This window comes from Schistosoma haematobium, chromosome 7, assembly GCF_000699445.3.
Source record: "Schistosoma haematobium chromosome 7, whole genome shotgun sequence".
In the NCBI taxonomy this organism is placed as follows: Eukaryota; Metazoa; Platyhelminthes; class Trematoda; order Strigeidida; family Schistosomatidae; genus Schistosoma; species Schistosoma haematobium.
This window is the reverse complement of record NC_067202.1, coordinates 12,769,868-12,787,012: the sequence shown is the minus strand read 5'-3', so window position 1 is coordinate 12,787,012 and position 17,145 is coordinate 12,769,868. Positions and strand designations below refer to the sequence as shown.

Here is a 17,145-nt window from a genome sequence, read left to right as displayed (position 1 = left end):
TACAATTGTCTTAAGTCCCATCAGAAATGGGACACATTTTGACAAACGGTTGTCATATTGGCTTTAATTTAAGATAATGGGAACGCAGTTTATATTTGAAGTCCAATTAAAACTACTAAACTCTTCTACATTACGATAATGCAATGAGGAGACGTAGTTTATCAGAATTATGTGGTATATTTGCGCAATACATTTCGAACAATCTGATCACACATATACTCGTTAAGAACATTTATATATGAAAATTAAAAGGTCAACTAGGCAGGTTAATGGTAAGTCATAACAAAGGAAAAATATTAAAGTACACAAAAACAAATGTGATTACCACTCTGGATAGTAAATCAGTACTACCAGGGTAGGTTAAGTGTGAGCACAAATTGTTTTTGAACACATAAAGGGGGTTTCAATTTTCGTATAGCCAAGGCTTCAATAAACCTTAGTATACGTCCTTGAAGGCTTTTGTACAACACAACAAATTCTGATTTGATATCAACCTTATGACCCGTCTCAATCAAATGTTTCGCAATGGATGATGATGTCTGTCTATCCTGTGATCTTATTTCATCTTCTACATTAATTTTTTAATCAGATAAATTCGACTGCGCCACATTGATGGAGTCAGTGAAGTGGGTAAAGGATGACTCAAGGTGCCTGAAATGAAGTCTTTAGGAAAAACTATGCAATGTCCACTTACCAAATGTGCCAACAAGCAGGTCAAAAGCGCTATACGTAATACTCTAACCAAAGGATATTGATAGCAGCATAACTTCTAGTCATATTATTGACATATTAACAGCGATATTCATGATTCATAAAACTGTTTATCATCCGCATAGCAACTTCAAACTTGCTTATTCTCCAGGTGCCCATGAGTTGCGTTGTCAGTCGTAATTATCTATAGTGGACACTATTTAAGAACTACCGATAAACTTGTTCAGTAAGTCTGCTTTTCAGACTAAAGTTCTAATGATCTAGAAAGATGCTATCGTCAGCCACATTCTGAAGAATGGAAAGTTACGACTTGAACTTTACCACTGGTTAGTTAGTGACAATTCACGAGGACTGAACCAGGACAGCTGACTTACTGTCCCTATTTGTCAAGTCTACTGTTCCTGTTTTAAATAGTCTACACTGTTGAAAAGATCAGGTTTGGCTTGCAATTCACGGGTTTGCTGCCCAGTGTTGTGATGGGCGGCACGTAACCTGGCTTAGATATTTGCATTTTAGGTTTTCTTGGCCGAGACATCTAACCTACCGCATGCTCTGATGGCATTCTCGTGACTTTCGGGTTGCCTGATCTGCCAAGGGCAATTAGACAATTCATGACGCTATTGTGTGTCAGATTCGAAAAGGGCTGTTTGCTACGCGTGTGCACTCCGCCAGTTATTGTTTCTGTTTTCCTTGCTCTATTGAGACTATGCGAAAACATCCTACTAACCATAACCACTGAAGCTTCAAACGTTTGGATATTACAGCTTTACAAAACAGTCTACAGCAGGTGAGCTAGAAAGACTCAGGTTAAATGATCTTACGTGCTATAAACCAGTCTGTCCGCAAACCGCCTCCGAAAATTAAAAATGATGTGCAGTCATAAAGAGTTGCACTCTTTTAACTAAAAGAGTGAGGTATTACTGTGCGAAACACTAACGAAGTAGTGACAACAGCACATGTAGGCAGTTTAAAAGAGCTGGAGACCATTGCATGGAGGCAATGGAAGTAGATAGGCTTCAGTAACATATCAAGCTAATTGATGTGAACAGAAAAGCAAGAAGCCTTGACAAACCACTGAAGCTTTTTTTAGGGACGTTATTGCGTTTAATTCAAAGCTTGTAAAACATTAACATTTATGTATCCCTAGTCTATTTTACAGATCGTAAGCTCTCGTTTGATGTATAATTCACTGTTATAGCCTTTTTTGCTTCAATGCTATTGTAATTTAAACGTATTATTTTATTCTCTGTTTTCCAGGCTAATCCGCCGTTCGGGACATAATTGTGTTTTCCTAATTGTTGTACGTTGTGCTCGGGTTAGTCATTTATATATTTATGTACGTTTTTACACTGATCTGAAATCGGGAACCAGATCGGAATTGAGAGTAAATCGAGTAGTGTTTCAGTTGACTTGTCTTCTCTCACTAGCGTGCTTGCCAGCCAATCAGGTGATAGTTTTCTTCTTTATACCTCACTTCGAACTCACACGTACTAGCCTCAAGGTTAAGCCGGCCAGCCTGTCGTGTCAAGGTCTTCATCTAGATTGAATAAGTATCCTCTGAGCAAAAGTGGGTGGACAGATCAAGGTAGTAACATTCATCTATAAATTGTTTTCAGTCTGCAAGATTATTCTGTAATGCAGTATCTCTTCGGCAAACCGAAGCCGGGGTCACAGTCACACACATACTCCATCGACGAAGGCTTTACCTGAGACCTGAAAGCTGTTCCAAAAGTGATCCTATACGTTTGACTGGTGAATCAGTCACTGCAGAATTTAACTAAGACCATTTCGCCTGACCTCGATATGATTCATTCTCCTATAATGAGAGAATCGGCTTCAATCTCGACAACACCACTTGGCGTGATATTCTCACATTTGCTGAGCCGAGACATCTCTAGAAAATTGGGAACTGGCTCCCACTACACCAGTTTTCAGGAGAGGCCAACTCAGTGAACCTTCAGGCAACGTCCGGTAGCACTTCCCCCACTACGCTCAAAAGTCATGGAAATTTGACTCACTTCATATCTCATTACCGACATTTTATGTTTAGGGTAAAGTTCACTTTTTCTCAGGATACAGAATGCCCTACTGAGGTCACCTGGGACTCGGCAATAGGATCTATTCTCTTTTTAATTTATATTACTGACCTTCCTCACGAAGTACCATCCGATTTATTACTTTTCGCTAACGACGTGAAATTTTAGAGAGAAGTGTGCAACCAAGATGCTAAGCTGGAACTTAAGGAGGATTTGACTCGGCCTCAAAGTCGAGCGGATAACAAGTGGCCTATTACTTTTAACACTTTAAAGTGTAAAGTAGTCTAAATGATACACACCTCAGAATACGCACGCAACTCGGGTAACTTTCCTCAAGAAGTGTTCCAAGATGAATAAGATCAAGGAGTATTGTAGTGTCATCGGGCTCTGACCACACAATCCTCCAAGCTGAACGTGAGACAATTAGGAAAATTGATATTCAACATTTAAAGCGGAGAAAAACCTAACGATGGAGAAACCGGGAAGAAGGGATGGAATTAATTCGAACTGATCGGACGACATGGCTTGGCCTTGCAGGCGTGGTCACCCTTAAGTGTTGTAACATAATTTTTTTATTCATATTAAATATATTGTTCTTTCTCTAGCTCAAGTCTGTTCTGCATCAGATATTGGTGATTGTAATTATGCGATGAGTTGGTGTAGACAATGATATGACTAGACAGTTACATCACGACAAATCTACAATTTCGGGATTAGGTCTATTTTTAGAGCAGTACTAAAAACGAAGTAGACCAAAATTCTACAGTCTTATCATCCTGTGATCTAGGGTCTTACGCCATTTGAGACCAAAATGCCTTTTGAGCAAACCTTGCACAGGTGATGATGAAGCACAATTTTGTTAAGTTTGATAGCAGAACATTCCACTTAATCTTTAACAGTTATATATACATATATACATATATACACCTTATTTAGAAAATGGTAATATAATGTTCCCTCCCCATTCCAAAAGGATCAGAATACACTGGATCTAGGTGAGCCACAGAATCAGTCTGTGGACTTAAATTCAAATTTTACGAGATGTGCCTAAAATCACTAAATCCATTAGAGTATGGGCGTCTCACTGGTGACCTTTTATTGACTTATAGCATCCTAAACACTCATGGGCACTCACTTAAATACTTTGTTAAGCTCAGTCATAACAAAAACTTAGAAGGAATATCCAGAAATTAGAGTCCTAACTTATCATAATTGAGTTTAGAGACACCTCTTACTATTTATGTCCAGTCACATTCTGGTATTCGCCGCCGGACGATGTGGTGAAAATTACTTCTCTGAAGTTCATCATGAGGAAACTCAACATAATCTAAAGTATTCGAACCAGTATTTCATCATAAACTACTAATATTTCTCTTTTTCTAGTCATCAGTGATCCACTGAAACTACATATAGAAGTTTGTTAAGCTAAAACTCTTTCGTCTAAACATGACACGAGTATTCGGAGGTTGACAACACCTTAACCAGCAACACCTTTAGATCCTCAGTATGCCAACCCAGTCTAATCAGAAGTCAGAAATGAAGGAGTTCATAAGCATATCTGGAAGGCTACTGTTAGGTCGAAATGAAATGGATGCATAGCACGACGCACTCGTGACTTAATAGATTTACCAAACTTTCTGGAGGAATACGAATGGTGTTATGGGTTTGAAAACTTAGTTTACAATGTGCATTCGTTGCAGTACCTCCTTGACTATGTTCGTGCACATGGACCTTTAGATAGAGTTTCAGCCTTTCCATTCGAGTCTTATATGAGACAAATTAAGGATTCCGTGCGTAGTGGGTTTGCAGTAGCTAAGCAAGCAGCACAGCGTTATGCTGAGGGAATGTCCTTCAGCGATAGGCTTCAAATTAGTGGTTTAACAAATACTACCCCAATAGGCGCTAATGATGTCTCCACTAAACAAGTAATTATGTTTAACAACAGTAAAATAACTTCATATAAGCCTGATAATGTAGTAGTAGTGAACGGCCAGCCAGGTTTAGTCACTGATATAAAGGAGGATGGACTACTAAAATTTAGGACTTTTACTGGCCCACGTAATTACTTCGAAGATCCTTTCCCATCTACTGATATTGGAATCTTTAGGTGCTCCGTAGTTAGCCATGAACACATATGGATCTCCGTTAAGGACATAGATTGTAAATGTATGGCCATAAATTGTAGGAATCGTCTAGTTCTAATCCCATTGCTGCATACTTTACTGTAAATGCATTTTGTTTCACTAGTGTTTAATTAATGACGACAAATAAATTAATTACGTCTTATGTTATTTTCAGCCCGCTAACAATAAGTACGTCATTATTGACGTCCTCAACAAAAAACAACTGACGATAGCATCCAAGGAGTGGATAGTAGGCAAGGAACTTTATCTTCTTCCGAACGAGTTGGTCGATATACACCTGCAGAAGTGCGACCAACCGAATGAAAATTGGTCACTTATGAAATGTAAAGTTATTCACGAATTAGGTAGGTTACATATACAGAAAGTATAATTCACTATAGATTCTCTGCAGTCTGCCAAAGATCTGTTAGTTGCCCTACAGATACTGGAATCTCAACGTAAAAACACCTCAACGGATGAAAACACTTTGCCACAGAACACTGAGAAGCCAAAGAGGTCTGTACAATAATCTTACTTACATTTCCTAGAGGTGTAATGAAGCGTAAAGATTTTCTTTACAATTCAGTCGACATGGATGTGGCTGAGATGCGGGCCGGGAATAGCCGCGTGCAATATCCCAAATTCCGTCTTTTCGACAAATACATATCGCCAATCGCCAAGTAGGTTTAATTACTACTTAGATATTCACGAATTAGTTCGACACAATTAGAGACATCACCATCCACATCGGAATCTAAGCATGTTGGTGGCGCTATAGCGGACCAGTAAGTAACCTGCATCATCTAGTGACCTTTTTCAGCTGTGATAGGTTGTATAGAGTGGTGCTGAACATGTCGTCAGCTATCACTGACTTGAGTAAAACGATGAACAACATATCGTCCGCCATTACTGACTTAAATGTTAATGTAAACCAATCGCTATTTAAGTGTAATGAACGCGAAAAACCGCATCAATTCGGTTGCGGACTGTCGAGTCAGCAGTTCCCTTTGTCATCTGAAGAGGAACTACAGATGTTGGATACTGGTTTGTCGCAGAAAGAAACCAGGGACAGATTTGTAAGTCATTAATATAAATTTAATAATTTGTTACGATTACAGATGGCAATGGTCACTAGGTTATCAAGTGACGATCCAAAAACGTCGATGCAGTTTGTTCTGTCCCATCTGTTGACACCTGAGGTTGCCAGTAAATTCACGTTACTTGGCACCTCTTCAAAACGAGCACTTCAGAAATGCACGTTTTACGGCTGCATACGAAGTAACCTATATCTATTACTTTAACTTCAGGTGCTTTAACTACTCGCTTTCTGTCATCCTCTGTCAGCGAAAAAGACCTTAGTAAGCTCTATGACATCGCGACACAAGGTTACTTTCACGATATTCGAGACAAGATAAAGCGTAATAGAAGAAAACAAGACCATGTATGTACTAATGTAAAGTGATAACCTCCCTATGACTCTATAGTTACAGTCAACAATATTAACGAACATAACCGTAAGTTCAGCTTCAAGTATTTGGCTGTGCCAAAGCATGTCACTGTGATATGGTTGTGACTTTTTTTCTTTTTTCTAAAATTCAGAATTCACAGGACGATTACCTCAATTCTCAATAGCCTAACGAACGTGGCCTAAGGTAATAGTCCGTGCAATTGTTTCGATGTTCTACCTAGATTTCAATAAACATTATTTTTTCAAACAGCTTACTCTTTTACTTACATGGGAAACTGTTGAAGTGTTGCGAATGTGTGTTTGAGTGTCAGTTAACTTTTTGTTAAATACACATTCCTTATAAATAAAACATCACCTGTTCCTTCTTTTTCAGATAATTTCAAATAACAATGCATTAGCAATTGCATTAGATATGCAAAACAATCGATGCTTAAGCTTCTGCTCTAGTGTTATACAATAATACGCTTTTCTTGTTAAATAAATTTTTTAAAAAATGTACCGCTTTTCCACTGCATTGCAGATATATTTTGGCCTGTTGTTGAAAATGAAGGCAAACATAGGAGACCTTTCGGGTTCTGTCAATGGATGGAAAATAGGGGGTTATGTGTGTATTTAGGCGAAAAGTAGACAATTCGGCGGATATTTAGGCGGAAAGTAGGCAATTCGGCGGATATTTTGGTAAAAATTCGACAATTCAGCGGATATTTAGGCGGAAAGTAGGCAATTTGGCGGAAATTTAAGCGAAAAGTAGACAATTCGGCGGATATTTTGGTAAAAATTCGACAATTCAGCGGATATTTAGGCGTAAAGTAGGCAATTCGGCGGATATTTAGGTGAAAATGCGACAATTCGGCGGATATTTAGGCGATAAGTCGGCGAAAAAGGGGAAAATCCGCATTATTTCCCCCGAACAGGCGAAAAAGGCGACATTCTGGCGCGTTTTCCCCTTTCGCTACCGAAGCATTTACCCCTTTATTTCCCCTTTGTTCGCCTTTATTTCCCCTTTTTTGGTTGTCTGGGTTGATGAGAATGCGTGATTGAGCTCCTTCAACTAGATGAGTCCAGTAAAACTAATGCTATAAGCATCGAATATCGAAAACTTGCAAAGCTACTGATTTCGGGAATTTATTTGCCGCTACACGACCATATGTATTTGAACTATTTGTGGTCACTGGACAATGAAATCTTGAAACTAGCCACAACTGGCGTCATTGCAAAACAACCGATCGACCTTGAGTTTGTATGAGATTTACTTATTTTGGATTATTGTCATTGAGATCATATTAACTATACTAAGTGCATATTTTCTGTGATTATATGCAACTAACCTGCTTGTTTTGTCTATGAGACGAACTTGATTGACTTCAACATTGAATTATCAACTCTTTAAACGAAATTTATGAATCCGAATATATATGTTGAGGTCTTACATATAGAAAATGATGATGTCACGTTTGTCTTTCGTTGTCATATGTAAGTGCTAAAAGAAATGTATTTGTATTTATTAATTTTATGGAGATATTAGTCGCATTGGTGTATGATATTTGGGTCTCTTAGTTGAGAGCCCACCAAATCCACAAATATAAAGACGCTTCTCGGAGTCATATTGCTTTCTTACGTTTGAAAATAACAAACTCTCGTCCTTATAACATATGTCATATGTGCTTACTCGGTCCCACACATTCAATTTCATTTTTATCTTTCCTTATTCCTTTCAAAATCCCCATTAGTCCTAGTTTATCTTCACTACAAATATTAAGAAACCAATCTACGCAATTCTTGAGCAGAGTAACAGATGCTCCTGCTTACTACAGCTCACTTACTTCATATAGATATTTCTCCCTCTCGAATCGCAAGTTAACTCGTGATGCACTAGTTTTAGTTTAATATCTCACTATTCATATTCATAAGTTTGAGGTTATGGACAGTTGATTTACCGTGCAAAATGCATTTTATGATGATAAAGAGTACCTTGCATCATGTTAGTTGTCCACATAGTATTCAGATTAACTTATTGTTTAATATTTATTTAACTTATTGTTTACAATCGACCTGTCTGTCCAACAAACAACTTGATTCAGTATGCACATTTCTAAGTAGTTTAGCTTCTGTCAGCTTAAGACCTTACTTTCCGTATACGTTCACCTTTTTGTTAGTCTGTTAGAATGTTGTATCACGAATCACAAATATGGAGATTATTTCCACGTATCTTCTTTTTTCAGGGTTCTGGTTCGCTTAGGAGCTGTTATTAATCGATGATCTGTAGTGTATTACTATATAACAACCTTTGGGGTGACTAGCAGGCACTTAGTTAAGTTTAGTGTAAGTACTGTAATTAGTGTGATTAATACTGTCTGGACAATCACTGGAGTAATCAATGTCAAATGCTGCTATGCTAAATTAGCAAGGCGAAGTGAATAACAAAGAAGATTGAGATAATGTAGTGGTAGTAGTAACGCGAAAGTCTGAACATTCGGAATATAGTTCGGAAGAAAATGTGAAAATGTATGTATGAAACAATACTGAAATCCAAGGTTGAGATGAAGAGTCATATTCAAGAGTTGAGTGCTAAACCTCAAAAAATTCAGTTCTATTTATTAATATCCTAGGACAGGCTCAACAATAGTCAAGTTTAAACTCAGTACCTAACACCTAGTTAGGGATGCTGAGGTTAGGTAATGATGGAAAATCGGTTGACTTGGTAGTGGATCTTCATCAGTTAGGATGATCAGGACATTCTGGCCGCTGCCATACTAAGAAATTGTATCGATCCATGAAACTATTAATAGTTAGGCTGAGCTGTTTATATAGATATGGACTGCTGTAACCACTATTCAGGATCGATCTTTTTTACCTTCATTGATACAGTTACTAACATTCTGGGATTTGTCCTGGTGGTTTCGCCTCTGTCCTATTGTGTTGCGGCAACTTGAGACGATGCATATATGCCAGGTTACATGTTGCATATAATTAATTAATTACCTGCTAAAACCTGGGTCTGGCCTTCACTTGGGTTTTTAGTGCTCAAATAATACTAGTTTATTATAACTGAAGAGATTTAAAACATTTATACTTATTAATTGAGGATATCAATTGGGCAATATCAGTTTATAGATCGCATTATTCATAAACAGAAACAGTGCTTTTTTAAGCAGTCTCGTATACTTCCAAAGCCGTTTTCAGAATGTAATCTTACTATATACTTCGACAAAAAGACTCATTATCACTCGATAATAAACATAGAGTTTTTACCAATAGACACTTCTTAAAGGCTAAAAAATGACTGCTGTTCCTTCTGAAGAATATTTCTGAACTCCGACCATACTTTGATAGAACATCATTGGTAAAGCATCTTCATGTTGACGCTGGAATGACAATATCAGTTTTGAAATATTCCCATATCGTAAATTTAGAACAACATATATAAGCGAACAATATTGTTTTCGATTAGATCAGTTTTGTATACTGATTGAAAATGACAACTATCGATTATAGTGAAACCTATAAATAATGTACACAACTAATTTTCATGTAAAATAAGTAATCTAGGGTTAAAATATGTAATCGGTTATCTATTCACACGACTGTTAGTCTTGATAGACTCTTTGTTTTGCACAGCTGTGGTCTGTTAGTCGGATAACAGATTTTTCAATTATATCCCTAGTTAAAAACCAATTTTCAACTTGTCATTTAATTACCTAGAGAATCTATCTACTGATGAATCCAAAGGCATGTAATTAAGTTGTTAAACTATAATTGTTACCGAATAATGTAATTTGATGGATATTTATTATTAGACACTGTCAACCTATTCTGTGTAACTCAATCAGTTCATTATTTTGTACTGTCATTTTTCACTTGAAAGCAAACCTAACATTCATGTAATGTTATGTGATAATGATATATGACGTATGTCTTTGGTGCTTTTGTTTCATATTTGGACAAATGTAAGTAGTTATGAGATTTACAATGTGGCCGAATTTCATTTCTTCATGTGTAGTCGTAGGGTGATCCTTAACAAGTTGCATGTTGCCTTTTTAAAGATTGTCAAGTTGATTAGTCAGTAAGACATTCCTTTGTATTGAGCTCATTTAGATGTAGTATTTCTTAAATCACTTCAGTAACTCGTCGTTCTTTTCAGTAGGAGAGTTGTGTTCTTTTTATTTGAATTATTGCAACAAGGATTGTAGTTTTACATTACCTTCAAGTCACAGGAGGCCACTTACAAAAAACATGGAAAGGAATTCCGGAGCTCCACAAGACGACTCGTTAACAGTAGTTATACATGAACTGAAAATGCACAAGTCAAATCAGTGACATCTGTGCATGCCATTTTTAAATGCTATCTACGATGGATTATGAAATGACCATTACAGGGAAAATGCACTCAGAATCAAATAACTAGGAAAGACTGATATACACTCAAAATGGATGAGTAAAACTTAAGAAGATTCGTTTGAAGTTTTCGAGCTTAAATCCTATTTCGGGCACTGAACGTGGTTACTTCGTTACGGTAAATTACGCACGCTTCTGTGGGTGGCCTGCCTAAGCAGTGGACCATAAGGACCTCCGCCATTCCGTCACTTTATGTCCCGAAACTCCCTGGTACGGTCGAAGGCGAGGAGAGTTCGCTCTCTTTCTCTCTCGAAGTGTTCTCACTCGGCCACACGTATAGAGCCACTACCAAGGAAGTCCTACTCACTACCTTCTCGCACCACATGTGTTGTTTATGAAATTGAGAGGATGGAAAGCGAATGTTCGACGCTTTAACTGGGTTGGTGGACACGGAAGATCCACCTAGAGGGGTTGGAAATCCCTGATTCCAAACCAATTGTGCACATGGTGTATGAACCAATTATTGGTCAACGGCCACTATGGGATTGCATCTCCTTACGTTGCTACACTTCCTTATGGGTCATACCTTTAGATCGAAGGCTCCGGGAGTGCTCTCCTGTTAGCGGGACATAGACTAGATTAAAGCAAGCTCAATGCACGATTGCTTTGGTGCATGCTGATTGGCTAATTCGTATCCAATCAGCACTAGTCGATAGTTGGGGAATACTCTAGAATCTTCTCATGTAAAAACTATAAATACACTGACGTTTTCCCTATTGTGCTTCTTACTGGCTTCTTGCTTCCATCTAACCTTGTTATTTGGAATATAACCTCTTTCCTGTTCAACCGTGTTCTGATTTGGGGACCTGTCGAGTGGATCGATGTCCGAGAATACTAAGCAATAGAAATAGCTGGGTCGTAACCGTAAGAAAAGAGAGTTTATAACATCTCCTAAGGAAACCACCCGGTGCAGTCTGGGAACCCGGGCAGTATCACAGCCCGTACACGCAATTCGTGACTTGTGTGGCGCATATGTATTCTGTACCCCTTTTGTACCAATATTTATGTGCACTAATACCTACGAGAAACAAAACGAATAAAATTCGCTAACCGATTTCAAATGATTTTCATTATGTAATTATTAGTCACTGGATTAATATATAACTGAATCAGCTTGAATGTAAATCCAATTTTCTTCGGTCTCTTCCAATAACAAGATTAATCTTTTTGATTAGCTGAGGTGTAAGGACCAAAACAAGCACCCAAACATGAAGCAAATGCACAAAATACACACATCACATATCATATTTATCCTAAATATTACTACATTAAGAGGTTATTCATTCATTAATTACCTTATCCAATGTTTTCGGTTTTACCGCTTAAATTTATAATAACCCAAATATATCGATCTTTTTGAAGAACAGATTTTCGGAATGTTAGTAATCCATTTGTTAATTCATTTAACATATTAAAAATACTTCAATTTTATTATATTTAAAAGTCCTACATTATGTGAAGTATTATAATACTCAAGTCAAATTAGCTATGATATGTGCTAGTTGATTTTGTTTGTTTACAGGTTACAATTTTTATAGTTAGTAAGCTGAAATGATTATTCAACAATCCAATGATGATATAGATGTTTATTCGAAAATGATTTTTTTTTTCATTATCGATTAATTTAGAACAATTTTGTTGACATTTTGATCATCATAGCTATTTTGTAAGTTGGAGAGTTTAAATAATAAAAAAAACAGGTACCAAAAACCACCCCAGATTTTTGAAACATCAGATGTTAGATTAGAAAGCATGTAAATCTTTGAGTGTGTGTGTGTGGGGGGCGGGGGTGGGTGGAGTGAAATTGACCTTAACAAACTATCAACATTTAACATTTCCAAAATTACAACTAATTATTATCATTGATTGTTTAATTTCGTTTCTAATTTACTGTAATAAAAAAAACAGGTTAATTAATTGATAATCAGCTAAATGAATGATACAAAGTTGACATTTCTATATATAATATGTAGATGACTATATACTGTTTAATGTCGATGAAATAGTGGATTTTTCTTATTTCTCAATGTACAAAGCTGGTATTGTATTCAGAATAATTATGCATTTTTACTTACATTTATATTCAGTACTTATGATATAGACACGTGTTACATATGCCTGAACACCAATTACCACGACGCGCAATGCTGACTTGTGTAGGGGATGGTTGGAAGAAAGTTAAGAGGGGCGAATTGACATGTGGCATCAGTACTTGAAGTCACTAACTTCTATTCTTAGTCATGTTGGTAGATGCAGACTACTTGGTTGGGGTCCTTGTGATTATCGTAACCAATGGTTAAAGGCTCTGGATGACATGGCTGAGAATCGATCACAATGGCGTCGGTGTGTACACTCTTATCTTAAACTATGAGGTTAAAATCGCTTCAGATCTCTCTCTCTACGAACTAATTATTTCTTCCTGTACTATGCTCTTATATACAATCTTTCTTTTATATATTACCACCATTGAATTAACTACTTCTATGAATTTGGTGTTCATCTTGTTGTGTTAATGAGGTATGGCAGCTTGAACCGATGCATATATGTGCCTGGTCCTACATTTCAGCTGACTGATTGACTGATATAGACACTTTATTTTCAGGTACTATAGGAGTAGTAAGCCTGAATATATAGCATCCTTTCCATTAGTATATGAACTTTAGTGACTATCTAGTTTTCTTTAATGTTACGATGGAAAGCTCTATTTCTTCTTCGATAGTGCTGCATTATACTAAAACGATTAATTTTGTTGAATACGCTCTTCATCAAACCTCGTTTGTACTGAACTGAACGATAAGTATGAAGACCGAGATACCATTTTGTCCATACAGGCTTGATTCAGAGTGATAAAAAAGTTGTTTTACCTCCATGAAAATGTGCTTGTGTCTATCCATTCGTAACAAATCCAAACTCCTAATCAAAGAATTGTTGCTCGATTCAGATTGTATGTCTTCAGCTAATATTAGCTAACCTCACACAGCATTAGACACATGACATTCTTCAGTCTTCTGTATACAGCGCAGCATAACATTTTCCTCGACAGTAGGATAATATTTGGGTTCACAAGGCTTTTTCGCTTAGACAAACATCAAATAACTGCAACCAATCAAACGAATCAAGTAGCAGTAAGCTTTCATCAGCTTACGTTAAATAGTGACACTTCAGTAAATGTGATGCCTCTAATGAATACAGCATACTTCAATTTCTTAAACAGCTTTCTATAGATAGGATGTTTGGTGAAACCATTCTCTTCTGCTAACTAATATAGCTAAGAAGGGAAAATGGCCATTCATTTCCACTTCATGTATAAAGTTAACATATTTTTCAAATGTATCAAATTTTTTTTAACACGTTCGTTTTGTTACATTTATCGCATATGACTATGATATCATCCACCTATCCCTTATAAAGACACATTTTTAACTTAATCTTCGGCTACATTTTTGACGCATTAGATAAACACGTCGAATAGCACAGTCGTTCTCAAGGACTATCCATAGCCACGCCAAAATGTTGAAGGGACTCACTTTCACAAGTGAATTACACATTACCAGTACATAATAATGATAAATCTTTAGTTGTCAAACAGTAAGATAATGGAAGATTAGTTGATGGGATATAGTCACATGAAATATCACTAGTATTTTCATCAAAGTTGTAGATTGTCTTATTCTTTATATTAATTCCCGTTAAGTAATTAGTTAACTAAAATGAATCTTTAAAAGGATGATTGCAAGATTAATTCCGAATAGGGTTCAGTATTTTTATCAAGTGATCAGTAAGGTTATTTTTAATTGACAAACATGAGTGGATTTATGTACGGAAGTGTTAAGCTTGTAAATATCTGGCAGTCCATATCAATAACTATAGGTCAAAACAATAGATTTTAGTAAATTAAATTCCGTTTACCGATTGCACTCATCCTAATCAATTTATTCGATTTAAATTTACTCTTCTTTCTAATTTGCGTAATTCATTACGAGTAACATTAAATCGAAGATTCACATGTACCTTGTCGTAGGTTCATATAAAACTCACAGAATTAGAGTAAGATTTGTCACTTCTTGATTGTTGGTCCAAAGAAATGATCTACCCCTTTTCTGATCTTGTTACTAATGGGACCTTACTAATTGGATAGTGCAACTGAGTAATTATCCAAAAAGTGATTATATTACTAGTTAGTAGTATAGTTTATTTAACTAAAAATACTTAAGTGTAGATTGCATCTCTGGGTTTCAGTAAATAATTGTTGAAAATCATAAAAACCTGGTCATCTATTTCGTCCTAGTATGGGACCTCCTATTAATGCATATCACATTCGGTACAAGAGAGATATCATAAATACCAATGGATGGTGCTTACCAAATAACGCAGATTAAATTAGAGTTTGAAGTATGAACCATTGGAAACCTGCTTAGCGATCTAATGATAACATGCTCACTATTGTACCCGAAAGTTAGCTAGTCCGATTTCTGGTATAGTTTTGGTTGTTCAGCGTTGAAATTTCCCATACTATGATGAAATTGCTTTCCAGGACTTCTTAATTTTCAGTGATAATTTCAAATAAATGTTTATTTATTTATTTATTTGAACACATAAATATTGGTACAAAGGGGCACCGAATACATATGCACCACACAAGTCACTTCATTTGTGTGTGGTCTGTGACACTTTGCGAGTATGCAAACTGAAGCAGGTGGTTTCCCTAGAGGGCCACACAACGAGCCTTCGATCTAAAGGTGTGGTCCACAAGGCAGTGGAACATCGTAAGGAGATGCAGTCCCATGGTAGCCGGTGACCATTGATTAGTTCATACGCCATTTATTCCTTCAGGATGCTGGAGCCCCATATACTCCATTGGTTTGGAACCAGGGTTTTCCAATGCCCTTAGGTGGATCGTCCATACTCACCAACCCACTTAAAGCACCGGGCATTCGCTTTTCGTCCTCTCAATTTCGTAAACAACACGTGTGGTGCGAGAAGGCAGTGAGTAGAACTTCCCTGGTATTAGTTGTATACACGTGGCCATGTAAGATCATTTCAAGAAGGAGAGCTGCTTCTTCCCACTTTCGGCCGTACTAGGGCATTTAGGGGCTGTACCAAATAAAATCAATCAGTATTGTTAAACTATCTTTAAAAAATTTGTATCCTTTCTTCAAACCTCACATTTTAAAAATAAAAATATGTTCATATTTTATTTAATGATGAGTACTTCATCTTAATGTTGTTATTATTATTATTATTATAGTTTCAAATGTACATTGAATAAAAGTCTTATGATAATTAAATTGCCGATAAGTGGATACACAAATCATAATGATTTTTATCATTAGAACCTAATAATTAACTCTGTTTTCTTTCTTTCTTTCCTTCCTTCCTTCATATTGTTTATTATTCTCTTAAAAAATAAGTAGAAGTTTTATACTTTAAGAATCCCTACTCCTCTATGATGAACCTCTTTTAAGTAATATGAACAAGGAGTACAATAATTAAAAAAAAATACAAGGGCGTAATTATACTTAACATTTATGTTTTCTTTTTTCCTCTCTTTTTTTCTTCTTCTCAACTATCCATTGATACTACTTATTAGTTTATTATTTACTTATCTTGTCAAGTTTATTTAACTATTCAATTTGTACAATATTAAAAGATCAAAAATCTAGAAAACAAAAAAAAACTCCTTGTGATCAACTAACGGTCATATCTTCTTTTTATCTATGGTGATCAAAGACTCAAGATCTATCTATCTATCTATCTATCTATCTATCTATCTATCTATCTATATATATATATATATATATATATATATATATATATATATATATATATATATATATATACAGAAATGTGGATGCCTTTAACAGAAATATTGATTATTAGGTGATTTAGTGTTTTAAAGATTTAGAAATTGGATTATTACCTCTCAATTCACTCATAAGTAAACTATTTTGTGGAATTAGTTAGACTAGTGGCTTTATTGAAGTGCTTTGTATTTAAAAGTTATCAATTACTTGACATACCTACGGATACTAGTTACCATCTGATTCGCATACTTTTTCACTAAGTGGTGCTTTAACACTATTGAAGAGATCTATATATTAGAAACCTTGTTGTATACTTTAAAATAAATTAGTATTATAGTCTCAGTGAATTGAAATAGTTTTGGTGTGAAAAATAAATCTCAAAATAATTAATGAGTTAGATTGAATGAATAGTATCATGGTTCTCCTACTCCAAGTAAATATAAATTTATATTGTCTTAGTAAATAACAACCAAAATGTCAACACTTTCTCCGCTAATATTCATGAATTAGATCCATGTATTTTGCTAAGAAATGAGAAAATGATTATTATCGCATCGTTAGTATAACAAACATTACAGATTAACATTAGTTGTGACTTAATCTAAACA

At 35.9% G+C, this 17,145-nt stretch overlaps 1 protein-coding gene across 1 annotated transcript in view; it reads left to right on the top strand.

Moving 5' to 3' along the window:
- Nucleotides 1-7,530: 7,530 nt before the first annotated feature.
- The window catches only part of CML6 (putative calmodulin-like protein 6), a 160,456-nt gene continuing 150,841 nt past the window's right edge, over nucleotides 7,531-17,145 (top strand). Inside the window, exon 1 of the mRNA XM_051218031.1 lies at nucleotides 7,531-7,811. The gene's annotated coding sequence lies outside the window, so the exon portion shown is untranslated. The remainder of the gene's footprint in view (nucleotides 7,812-17,145) is intronic.